A 13,407-nucleotide genomic window follows, 5' to 3' on the forward strand; every position below is an offset into this window, starting at 1 on the left:
ACCAAGGGTCCATCAAGCCCAGCATCCTGTTTCCAACAGAGGCCAAACCAGGCCACAAGAACCTGGCAATTACCCAAACACTAAGAAGATCCCATGCTACCAATGCAATTAATAGCAGTGGCTATTCCCTAAGTAAACTTGATTAATAGCTGTTAATGGACTTCTCCTCCAAGAACTTATCCAAACCTTTTTTGAACCCAGCTACACTAACTGCACTAACCACACCAGTGGGAATGTTGGTGACCCAAGGTACAACAGCAAACCCAACCTAAGTCAGGACCCAGTTTGTGATCATTCCAATTCTCCACCTGCCAAAGCCCCCAGTGGGGGGAAGAATTCTATCTTTTTTGAAGGTGTGGCTCATTGCTCAGTCGAGACCCGATGTTTCTGCAACAGCTTAATCTAGAGGCAGACAACCTTCTGCAGCAGCAAGCAATAGAACCAGTCCATCTGTCCCAGCAGGGGAAGTTATTTTACTCCTGTTATTTCCTTATTCCAAAAGAGATTGGGGAGTTGAGACTATTCTTGGATTTGAGTAAGCTGAGCAAGCACTTGCATTGGGAAAAGTTCAAGATGTATTCATTCAGTATGATTCTCCCTTTCATCCAGAGAGGGGAATGGATGTGTGCCCTAAATCTCAAGGATGCATGGGCACACATTCCAATTTATCCATTCCATTAATGCTACTTCTACTTCAGACTGGACTCTTTCCACCAATACCGGGTGCTCCCCTTTGACTTGTTGGTAGCACCAAAGATTTTCACCAAGTGCTTGCAAATGGTAGTAGCTCACTTTCTGGTCAAGGAATTCAGGTGTTCCCATATCTGGATGACTGGCTCATGTTGGCGTACTTCCAAGAAACAGTATTCACCTCTCTGCGGACAATAGTTCAACTTCTCCAGAAGTTGGGATTCCTAGTAAATTTTGAGAAATTGAACTTGGTCCTACACAGAGGATAAAATTCATAGGGGTGTGGATAGACTTTCTACAGGATAGAACATTTCTGCTACCAGAAAGTTCCACCATGCTAGTATCTCTCATACACAAGCTACTGTACCCAAGGACATCCATGGAGAGAGCTCTCTTGGTGATGTTGGAACATATAGTGGCGGTGGTACACGTGGTCCTGCTCACACATCTCCAAATTCGTCATCTGCAATGAGATCTATGCCCGTCAATTGGACCAGCTCCTACAGTCCCTGACCACAGTGGTTCATCTTTCCCTGTATATGGCAAAGGACCTCCACTGGTGGTTGCAACCCCGAGTACTTTAGCACACCAGGTTATTCTAGTGACAGATGCCTCCAAAGGATAGGGCATCCTTACAGGTTCACTTCGGATTTAGGGCACGTGGTCCCTCGAGGACAGTTGCTTCCAGATAAACTTGCTAGAACTGAGGCATTAAGATACACTCTTGTTACCTTCCAGCACACCATCTGGAAAAGTGGATCTTGATTCAAACCAACAACCAGGTGGCAATGTTTTATATCAACAAGCATAGGAGCACAGGATTGTGGCCCCTTTGCCAAGATATACTGGCAATTGGTTGCTGGGCAGCCAGGTTTCAAGTTACCCTTCAACCCACCTATCTTCCAGCACTGTCTGGCAGATTACCTCAGCAAAGTGTTTTGACCGCACAGGTAGTCTCTTTGTCAGTTGACAGATGACACTCTGTTTGAGTTGTGGGACCTACGAGTGATTGATCTGTTTGCAAAAGAACACAACAGGAAGCTGGAGACATTGTGCTCAGTTCTACCCAATGAATTCAGATTAGCTTAAGATGCCTTCTTTCTGAATTGGTGCACAGATCACATGTATGCTTTTTCACCAGTATTGTTGATCACCAGGGCAATCCAGAAAGTGTTTCAAGACAGAGCCCAACTGGTTCTCATAGCACCAGCATGGTCCAGATAAATGTAGTATCCTTATGTCATGCAAATATTCAGCATTCCTCTGATTTCTCTGGGAGTAGAGTCTTCCTTGTTGACTCAGGATGGGAGCTCCCTATTTCATCTGACTCTTCATTCGTTTTACTTGACGACTTGGAGGTTTAGCACACAGTAATCACATGGTACTCCTTTCCCAGGCAAATTGAGGACACCATAGTTTCAGCCACGAAATCATCTACTAGGAGAGCCTACAGTTTCAAATGAAAATTATTATTGGCATGGTGCCGTTGTCAGTCCTTGGATCCCTTCTCCATTGATCCAAGTCAGTTGCTAGTCCCATTCTGGTCTCACTACATCCTCAGTGAGAGTTCAAGTCACACCATAGTGGTCTACCATGCTGCAATGGATGATAAGCCCTTCTTAAGCTACCCAAAAGTCTCAATCCACCTTTAAGTTTCTTACAACAGTTGTTTTGGCTTTTCATATTAATCAGTCTATTATGCTACAATTCTTTTTTTCTGAGGCCTCACATGCATGAGGGAGAAAAATTCCTATATATACTGGATTGCAAGCGTGCTTTGGCGTACTATGAGAGGAGAACCGAGCCACATCATCAGGCACCCCAGCTTTTTGTCTTTTACAATCCCAGGAGGCTTGGGGTGGTGGTCACCAAGTGTACCTTGTCCGACTGGATTTCAGACGGAGAAGGTACACGTGGCAACTTATGTTCTTATGAATACATAATTGCCATACTGGGTAAAACCAAGGGCCCATCAAGCCCAGCATCCTGTTTCCAACAGTGGCCAATCCAAGTCACAAATACCTGGCAAGTACCCAAACATTAAATAAATCTCAAGCTACTATTGCTCATTAATTAATAGCAGTTTATGGATTTTTCCTCTAGGAACATATCCAAACCTTTTTTAAACCCAGCTACACTAACTGCTGTAACCACATCCTCTGGCAAGGAATTCCAGAGCTTAACTATGTGCTGAGTGAAAAAGAATATTCTTCGATTTCTTAGTTTCATGGAGTACCCCCTAGTCCTTCTATTATCTGAGAGAGTAAATAACCGATTTACTTTCGTGATTTTGTAGACCTATCATATCCCCCCTAAGTCATCTCTTCTCCAAACCGAACAGCCATTCCATGCCACTTATGATTTTGGTTGCCCTTCTCTGCACTTTCTCCAGTGCAACTATATCTTTTTTCAGATGCGATGACCAGAATTGCACACAGTATTCAAGATGCAGTCTGACCAAGCAGCGATACAGAGGCATTTTGACATCTATCGTTTTATTTGCCATTCCCTTTGTAATAATTCCTAACATTCTGTTTGCTTTTTTGGTTGCCACAGTACACTGAGCTGATGATTTCAATGTATTATCCACTATGATGCCTAGATCCCTTTCCTGGGTGGTAACTCCTAAGATAGAACCTAAAATTGTGTAACTATAGCAAGGGTTATTTTCCCCTATATGAATCATTTCATCTGCCATTTGGAAGCCCAATCTTCCAGTCTCGCAAGGTCCTCCTAGAATTTATCACAATCCACTTGAGATTTAACCATTCTGTACAATTTTGTGTCATCCACAAATCTGATCACCTTACTCGTAGTACCCCTTTCCAGATCATTTATAAATATATTAAAAAGCACTGGTCCAAATCAGATCCCTGAGGCACTCCACTGTTTACCTTTCTCCACTGTGTAAACTCACCATTTATTCCTACTCTCTGTTTTCTGTCTTTTAACCAGCTTGCAATCCACAAAAGGACATTGCCTTTTTAGTTTTCTTAGAAGCCACTCATACAGGACTTTGTTGAACGCCTTCTGAAAATCCAAATCCACCACATCTACCGGTTCACCTTTGTCCACGTTTATTCACCCCTTGAAAAGAATGTAGTAGATTTTTGAGGCAAGACTTCCCTTGGATAAATCCATGCTGGCTGTGTCCCATTAAACCGTGTCTATCTAAATGTTTCGTGATTTTATTCTTTATAACAGTTTCCACAATTTTTCCTGTCCCTGAAGTCAGGCTCACCGGTCTTTAGTTTCCCGGATCACTCCTTCCCTTTTTGAATATCGGGTTATTTTCTCGCAGGCCTTGAAATTTCAGATTCTATCATGGCTCATCAGGTGCAAACTATGGCCTATGAGGTTGCTCACCTTTGTGAGGTACCACTTGAGAACATTTGCAAAGCTGCCATGTAGTCATGTGTGTATACATTTATATCCTACTACTGTCTGAATAATCTCTCCATCAATAACAGCAGATTTGGATAGGCAGTTTTAGATAATTTTTTTCCACATAATCAACTCTCAATGGTGAGATCTGGTTTACTTATTAGTAATCACTCTATTGCAACTTTCAACTTGGGCTCCCTATGGGTTATGGTTAATTCAGCCTGCTTATGGATGGAAAAACCAAGTTTGCTTACCATAAATGGGGCTTTCCAATGATAGCAGGATACATTAGCCATACTTAATATCCATTTGCCTCCCTGGAGAGTCAACTGTCTGTCTAAATTGTCATTCATCAAAATGCATTAAGGCCCTAACAACCACATGAGGGAGAGAGAGGGAGGGAAAGAGAGAGAGAGAAACTCTATGGGGACCCACTGATTTTTGAACTATGTATACCACCATAAGAGGGGGCACTAGTAACTCGGGATGAGGTTTGTGGGGAGAGTTGGATTTTAGGGGGCAGTTTAATATGCATAGTCATACGTACGAACAGCAGTTACCATCAGTGAGGATTTAATGTGATTTGGAGTAATGAAAGGTGAAAGAAGAGTAGATTTGTACCGTGTTCTCTCTGCCTTGCTTGATTGCAGCTAGGTAGATAGTGCATCAATCTAGGTAAAGAGAACACGGTACAAATCTACTCTTCTTTCAACTTTCATCCCTGCAAATCACATTAAATCTTTACTGATGGTAACTGTGTTGTTCCTAATTTATTTATTTATTTATTTAGTGGGGGTTTTTTAATATTTATTTATTTAGTGCTTTTTTTATACCAATATTCATGATACAGATCATATCATATCGGTTTACAAGGAACAAGGGGGAAATAACGTTAACATAAACAAAGTTAGCGAAAAGTTACAATAAAACAGGGGTACTTGAACCGGGAAGAAGAGGAGCCAGTGGCAGAGGTAACTCAAAACTAAACAATATCAAGTCATATATAATATCGGAATTCGGATGCATTGACTAGAGGGACTTGGAGTGTTACTATAGCTGGGGAGGTCCCGGATCAAGGGAAGGCTTGTTGAAATAGCCAAGTCTTGAGTTTTTTTCTGAATGTCAGTAGACAGGATTCTTGTCTACGGTCAGGGGGCATAGCATTCCAGATGGTTGGCGCCGCTGTTGAGAAGGCTCGTTCTTTGGTGTATGAGTGGAGTGTGGATTTGGCTGGGGGAGGGTGAAGCAAGCCCTTGAAAGCTTCTCTGATGGGTCTAGAGGAGGTGTGTAGAGTGAGTGGGTAGTGGATGTCGATAGGGGTCCGGTTGTAAACTGATTTGTGAATGATGGTGAGACACTTGTGTAAGATTCTAAAGCTTATAGGGAGCCAGTGCAGATTTTTTAGGATGGGTGTGATGTGGTCTCTTCTGTTGGAATTTGTTAAGATTCTAGCGGCCGAGTTTTGAAGCATCTGAAGCGGTTTGGTGGAGTTGGCGGGGAGGCCTAATAGAATTGAATTGCAGTAGTCTAATTTGGAAAATATAATGGCTTGGAGTACAGATCTGAAGTCCTGAAAGTACAGAAGTGGTTTGAGTCTTTTTAGCACCTGAAGTTTGAAGAAGCAGTCTTTGGTTGTGTTGTTGAACTTCTTTAGATTTAACTGGTTATCAATTATAACTCCGAGATCTCTTGCTTGGCTGACCAGGGTGTTGGTGTGGGTCGATTGAAGGTTATGTTGTGGTTGGGAGATATAAGGAGCATTTCTGTCTTAGATTCAGAACCAGGTTCAGGTTAGTGAGGAGGTAGTTGATATCTTGGAGACAGTTGTCCCAGAACTTAAGTGTTTTTGAGAAGGATTCGGTTATTGGGATCAGGATTTGTACGTCGTCGGTGTAGAGATAGTGTTTAAGTTTTAGATTTGTAAGCAACTGGCAGAGGGGAAGATGGTATATGTTGAAGAGTGTGGGGACAGAGAGGAGCCCTGGGGTACTCCTCTTGAGGAGTTGATGAGTGGCGACTCCTTGTTATTGATTTTTACTTTGTAGCCTCTGTTACTGAGAAAGGAATTGAACCATTTGAAGGCCGTTCCTGTTATCCCAATGTCTGAAAGTCGTTTAAGGAGAATGGAGTGATACACCATGTCAAATGCGGCCAAGATGTCGAGAAGTACAGAAGGAACGAGTGTCCAGAGCCCAGACCCATGATGAGGTGATCTGTAAGAGAGATGAGGAGGGTTTCGGTGCTTAGTGATTTGCAGAATCCATATTGCGTTGGGTGGAGAATGTTGTGGTCTTTCAGATAGTCTGATAATTGGGTATTGACTAGTTTTTCCATAATCTTAGCCAAAAAAGGCAGGTTGGAGATGGGGCGGAAGTTGTTGAGTTCCCTAGGGTCTAGGTTTGGTTTCTTGAGAAGGGGTTTGAGAGTGGTGATTTTTAGGATGTCCGGGAAGATTCCTTGAGATAGTGAGCAGTTTATGATATCTGCTAGGTACTTGGAAATGGTGTCTGGCACCGATAGGAGTAGTTTAGTTGGGATTTGGTCGAGGGAGTGGTATGAGGGTTTCATTTTCTTTATTAAAGATTCTATCTCTAAAGCGGAAGTAGGATCAAATGATTCCAGTAATGTTCCGGTGTTTGAAGAGGGAGAGATGTAGATGGGAGTAGAGGTAGAGTTGGGGGGCAGGAGTGTTAATAGGTTAGATATTTTGTTCTGGAAGAAGATTGCCAGTTCATTTGTCTTTGATTGTGCGTGAGCGTCCAGGATGGACGGGGTGGTGGTTTTTGTGAGAAGCCCATAGCCTTGAGGGAGGTGAGGAGTGCTTCGCAGTTGGTAGAGAGCGGGATTGAATCGACGTGGAGGTTGAAGTCTCCTAAAATCATAGCAGGGGCGTCTAGGTTAATATTTTTGGTTATCATTTCTACTATGGGGGAGGCATTGGTGTCCAGGAGACCAGGCGGGATGTAAATGAGGAGGATTTGTAGCTGATCAGATTTAAACAGGCCTAATTCTAATTTAGAAGCAGACGTGGGTTGGTTGTAAAGTTAGCTTAAGTTCTTTTTTGGCTGCTAAGAGCAGGCCGCCGCCTCTTTTTTTTTGTCTGGGAAGAGAGAAGAAGTCGTAAAGATGTGTAGATAGTTGGTTTTTCAGGGCTATGTCTGTCGGTTTAAGCCAGATTTCCGTTATAGTGCAGATGTCTGGTTTTGAGTCGAGGAGATAATCATTTAGAATATGTGATTTCTTTGTGAGCGATTGTGCATTGAATAGAGACACTGAGAATAGTGCAAGGCCCAGAAGTTGAGTAAAGGGGGAAATCATGATAGGGATGAGAGATCTAGTAGCACGGGTTCAGAGTTGCGTGAGTGATTTTTCTTTGGTAAGAGCACTGTGGTGAAGGATAGGGATTGGGTAGCCTTGTGTCATGTTCCTTTTGTGTTCAGGGGATGGGCGAGCTTTGAGTGAGCGTCCGTCTGTTGGGGAGTGGGGGAGTGGATGGGGTTTGAGTGAGAGTCCTGGAGAGCTGGATGAGGATGAGTGAAGAGTGAGTGTCCGTCTGCTGCGTGGGGAGGATGAGTGTTGAGTGAGCATCCATCTGTTGGTGAGTTGAGGAGTGGCTGGAGTCTGGGAGAGATCCGAGAGCTGGATGAGGATGAGTGAAGAGTGAGCGTCTGACTGCTGAGTGAGGAGGATGAGTGTTGAGTGAGCGTCCGTCTGTTGGTGAGTTGAGGAGTGCCTGGAGTCTGGGAGAGAGTCCGGGTCCTGGTATGAGAGAGCTTCCAAGTGCTGGAGGATTGGGAGGATGGGTGCCTTCTTAGGTGTCATTCCGGTGCGCACGAAGGGGCGCACAAAGGGGCAGGCCCCTTTGTTGCGTTCCTTAGGCGCGACACCAGGCACGCGACGCCTAGCGCCATCGAGTGCCCTTTAAAGGACTCCGGGATGCCTGAGAGACGTAGGGTCGAGGTGGGCGGGCTTATCGCTCTCTTTCTTTCTTCTTCTTCGCCTCGGTCTGGGTTCGGTTCAGTGTGGGCTCTGGTCGCGTTGGGAGCAGGCCGCCTTCGCGTGCCTCAGGTCCACCTCCCCTGACCCCGACGGGTCAGCACCGAGAGTGCAGGGAGGGCCAACCTGGACGGCGAGGAGCAGGGAGCAAAGGGCACGACTAGCACCATCTAGTGCCCTTTAAAGGGCTGCGGGGTGCCTGAGTGACATCGAGCCAAGGTGGGCGGGCTTACCGCTCTCTTTCTTTCTTTCTTCTTCTTCGCCTCGGTGTGGGTTCGGTTCGGGGTGGGCTCCGGTCGCGTTGGGAGCAGGCCACCTTTGCCTACCTCAAGTCCACCTTCCCTGACCCCGACGGGTCAGCGCCGAGAGCGTGGGGAGGGCCAACCTGGACAGCGAGGAGCAGGGAGCAAAGCAATTTTACATAACTATGCATGTAAAATTGCCCCCCAGAACCCACCCCACCCCACAAACCTCACCCCAAGTTACTAGTGCCCCCTCTTACAGTGGTATAAATAGTTAACTTTTTTGTGAGCCACTTTAACGGCTCTCTCTCTCCCCTCCCCCCAAAAAAATGCCTGCTCAGACACTTCTCAGCTTGCAACATGAAAATAATGCAGGTGCAATAAATTTAATATGTATTGCAGTAAAATAGCTATGCGGTACCAGAAAAATTACCCTAACCATGCCTCTTTTATTGATGGTGCTATTCTTGCTATATTTATTGCCAAACAATGAATCTAGGCTTTAGTTAGCTATGGGATCGACTGAGGATGCTTATGAGGCAATGCCTGTGCAGTAACTCTCACCATGCTCAGTAGAGTTCAAAGCTCTACTAGCTAGGAGAGATGAGTTCATTTGGTATTGCCAAATGATGCAACCATATGTTATGGCTAGTTAATAACTGCTATTTATAGAAAAAAAACATCTAAGCCAATATGCTCTTCAGTAATGTCTTTCCTAATACACATTCAAGAGTGTGCTATTGCACTTAACTAAAGATTGTAATTTTAAAAATAATAAATGTGTACAACACATTATTATCTTGCTACTAAAGTATTGATTTTTTAATTGTTTTTATCAGGGCTAAATCAATAATTTCACAATACATTTCTCTATAGTTTAATCATAGTATTTTCCATTTAAAATCCCATATTGAAGCAAAATAAATATTGTTTTACAGCAAGAGACAGGCAGCTCTCTCAGGGAGCTGAAGCTCCATAAGGAATGAACAAGGGTCCCAGGAAATCTCCTCACCTCTTTTGCCTTCTTTCAACTGCACAGAGACAGTAACTTTGAACCAGCTGCACGGGCGCACATATACGCACATTTGCCGGTTCGCATCCATTGATGCGTCCATTTTATAACATACATGCATATATGCCCGCATGATATAAAATAGGTTGAACGCGCACACATGTGTGTGCAAATGCCACTTTACCGCGTCAGTGGGGGGATTTTAGTAGACACGCATAGTGTCTTTATTGTCCTTTTGGGATCCTGCCAGATACTTGTGATCTGAATTGGCTACTGTTGGAAATAGGATACTGGGCTTGATGGATTTTTGGTCTATTCCAGTATGGGAAATATTATGTTCTTATGTTCTTATCTAAAACAGGAAGAATTCAAAATGAATTCATTATCAATCATCCTTCCTTTTCAGGGCTAAATGACTGGTTAACTTCATTAGATCACAGGGGTGCTTATACTCACATTCTCATTCATCCAGCTTCATAGTAGAAAATGACCACTATCAGTACAAAGTTCTTCTGTATCTCAGCATCCCTGAGACTCTTTACCAAATACCTAGTGGTAATAGCAACTCATTGGAGAAAAACAATATGTTGGTATTTCTATACTTAGATGACTGGTTAATATCAAGCAGGTTCTTAAAAGAAGCCAAAGACTCTATGACTCACATCATTTAAATATTTGTCTCTCTGGGATTTGGAATCTATAGGGACTCATTTAGATACTCAGGAATGCAAAGTCTTCCCTACGATACAGAGGATGGCCAATCTTTGCTCATTTATAGAAAAACTTTTCAACCTGACATCAGAACCAGCAAGAAGATCCATGGAACTATAGAGTTAGAAGGCAGCTACCATACATTAAACTCATTTTGCATGGCATGAGGTTCCCAGAATGGCACCTAAAGAAACACTATAATCAGTGTTTTCAACTGTGTTCTTGCAAGATACCAATAACCCCTCAGCTTAGCAATTCTCTAAAATGGTAGAATCAACCATCCAATTTTCTACTGGATTAGTTATTTTACCCTTCTCAATTTTAGTTAACTTTAACTACAGATAAAGATTTCACATAATCATTATTGAAATGAAAGCTGTTTTCGAAGAGCTGGCAGCTTTCTAGTCATTCATAAAAGGAAATATCCTTTTCTCTTTGCCAAGCATATTCCTGGAAAACACAATATCATAGCAGACACTCTAACTTGCCTTCTTCAACCTCATGAGTGGACTTTTTACAAAGGCACTTTATAAAATATATTCCAGATATATGAATGCAACATCATTCAATCACAAGCTTCCAAAAGTCTAGATCCTGAAAGTATTAGAGTTGGACGCATTTGCAGTTCCATGAATAGATGGCCTAATGGATGCCTTTCTTCCAGTTCCTAGATGACAACAAAATATTAAATCCATACCAGTATGGTTTTCGCAGTCACCATATTACTGAATCCTTTTTGCTTTCATTTCAAGACTTTATGTTATGTTACCTTAAAAAAGGTGATGCAGTCATTTTGATCTGCCTAGATATTTCCTCTGCCTTCAGCTTGGTGAGCCACACTGTTCTACTTAGTATGCTGTATTCTCTTGGTGTGGGACATGTTGTCTTGAAGTGGTTTGAATCTTATGTGTCTGACAGCAACAGGTTACAGTGGGACAGTATCACTCCTTTTTTAAAGTTGTCACCTCAAGTGTTGGTTAAGGCTCTGTGCCTTATCCTGTGCCTTTTAATATTTACCTTCAATCACTTTGTGCCATCTTAAAGATCTATGAGTTTCATTTTAACTTATATGCTGATGATATTCAACTACTTTTTCTACTGGATGAGAATGCGTCAGCTACAGCTGCCACTATTGCTAGCTGCAAGCAGTTAACATACGGCTTCAATATAACAGTCTATTCTTCAATCTTTCTAAAACCATGGTTCTATGGGGGTCAAATGCAATCCCGTGATGACTTTCATCATCATCATCGTTTATTTATGAAATGCTTTTTTATCCAGAAGGTTCAAAGCGAATAATAATTAGTTAACTAGAAATCAGTTACAGAGCATCAAATAAGGAGTTAAGAAAAGATGAATATAACAATACTGTTAACTTTTTCCCGATGTTGATGAAGGGGGATGGATAGTGCCCAGTGGGGAGAGGAGATGCTTATAGCAGATTTGAGTTGGTGGTTTACCTTGTAAATTTGGTTAGTTGTTTTGAATTGCGCAGGAAGAAAGGGTTTATTCTGTCAGTTCAGGTGTCAGTGTCCAGACAAACAGGGTCATTCATCAAAATATGTTAGGGCCCTAATGCCCACGATATCACCATAATGCATGCATAATGTTTCGCATTGCATGATGTTTATGCAAATTAAGTCAAAGGGGAGGAGTTTATGAAAATGAAGGGTGTTTAACATTGCATAACACATGTTATAATGATGGGAATAACTACACCTTTTTTCCAGGCATTGAGCTCTGTGATATGCTTGAAACAGGATCCATGCTATATATCATAGGAGGGAGAGAGGGAGAAAGAGAGAATATATCTTTATAAGGTTCTAATATTAGTCAACTATTTATACCACTATAGGAGGGTCATCTAGTAACTCAAGGTGATATTTTGGTGGTGGTCTACAGTTTGTGGGCCGCTTTTACATGCACAGTCAGGCATATGAACAGCACAGTACATATCAGTGAAGATTTGATGTGATTTGGAATGAGGAAAGATACACAAAGATGAGATTTCTACAATGTACTCTTGCCCTAGCTTGATGCACTCTCTACTCTAATGTGTTATTGCATGCCATAAACTCCGCCCTAACTCCTCCCACATGAATAACATGCTTAATTTGCATATTAATGAACATTGTGGTAATTAACAAGCACGTTAGGGTCCTAATGCATGCGTTAAGTCATTATAGCAAAATGATGAATGACCCTGCAATTTTGCTATCCGGACTGTGTCTGAATATGAAACTTTGAAGACATAAACCTAATCCTAACAAGAATGCTTTGATGTGAATTAAACATAGTTCAAACAAATAATAACTGATTTACTAAGACTTTTGTCCCATTCTGTGTCTATGGGAAAACATGCTTAAGATAGAAACAGACCACAACTGCACTCAAGCACCTGATTTTGAAAGAGGGAGAAGCTGACCAAAATATAATAAATATATAAGCTACAATCCCACAGCGTAAAAACTATATAATGGTGTAGGTACACAAGGTAATCTCATTCCATGGCAGACCTCATACGGGGCATACGTATCTAATGCCAATTCGCAGTAGTACGGCAGCAATATAATCATTGGTCTATTGCCCGATGTATATTTTTTTTAAAAAGTTTTTCTCATGCGTGAGTGAACAGTAGAATAGCCCATTGGCATATCACAAGATGTATAGCAAGTGAACAGTTGAGTAGCCCATTGGCATATCACAAGGTATATAGCATCGCAACTTTTGCACTTATCTTTTCTGAAGCTTTGCCGGTTTTTTCAAGAAGTTAGCAGAGACATGGGCGTGAGGACATGCGCGGAGTCAAGCCCGACACGGACCGCGTTTCGGCTAAAAGCCTTCTTCAAGGGCCAACAATATGTGAAATTAAGAGTAACAGCAGCATCATTGACTCTTAATTTCACATATTGTTGGCCCTTGAAGAAGGCTTTTAGCCGAAACGCGGTCCGTGTCGGGCTTGACTCCGCGCATGTCCTCACGCCCATGTCTCTGCTAACTTCTTGAAAAAACCGGCAAAGCTTCAGAAAAGATAAGTGCAAAAGTTGCGATGCTATATACCTTGTGATATGCCAATGGGCTACTCAACTGTTCACTTGCTATACATCTTGTGATATGCCAATGGGCTATTCTACTGTTCACTCACGCATGAGAAAAACTTTTTAAAAAAAATATACATCGGGCAATAGACCAATGATTATATTGCTGCCGTACTACTGCGAATTGGCATTAGATACGTATGCCCCGTATGAGGTCTGCCATGGAATGAGATTACCTTGTGTACCTACACCATTATATAGTTTTTACGCTGTGGGATTGTAGCTTATATATTTATTATATTATAAGATAGAAACAGTCCAGTTGCCATTCAGC

General features: G+C 42.3%; 1 protein-coding gene across 1 annotated transcript in view; it reads left to right on the forward strand.

The window, feature by feature from the left end:
- Nucleotides 1-13,407, forward strand: part of LOC115085620 (regulating synaptic membrane exocytosis protein 2-like) — a 914,496-nt gene that overhangs the window by 683,313 nt on the left and 217,776 nt on the right. The gene's annotated exons all lie outside the window — the stretch shown is intronic.

The sequence above is a fragment of the Rhinatrema bivittatum genome, chromosome 2 (assembly GCF_901001135.1).
Source record: "Rhinatrema bivittatum chromosome 2, aRhiBiv1.1, whole genome shotgun sequence".
NCBI classification, from domain to species: Eukaryota; Metazoa; Chordata; class Amphibia; order Gymnophiona; family Rhinatrematidae; genus Rhinatrema; species Rhinatrema bivittatum.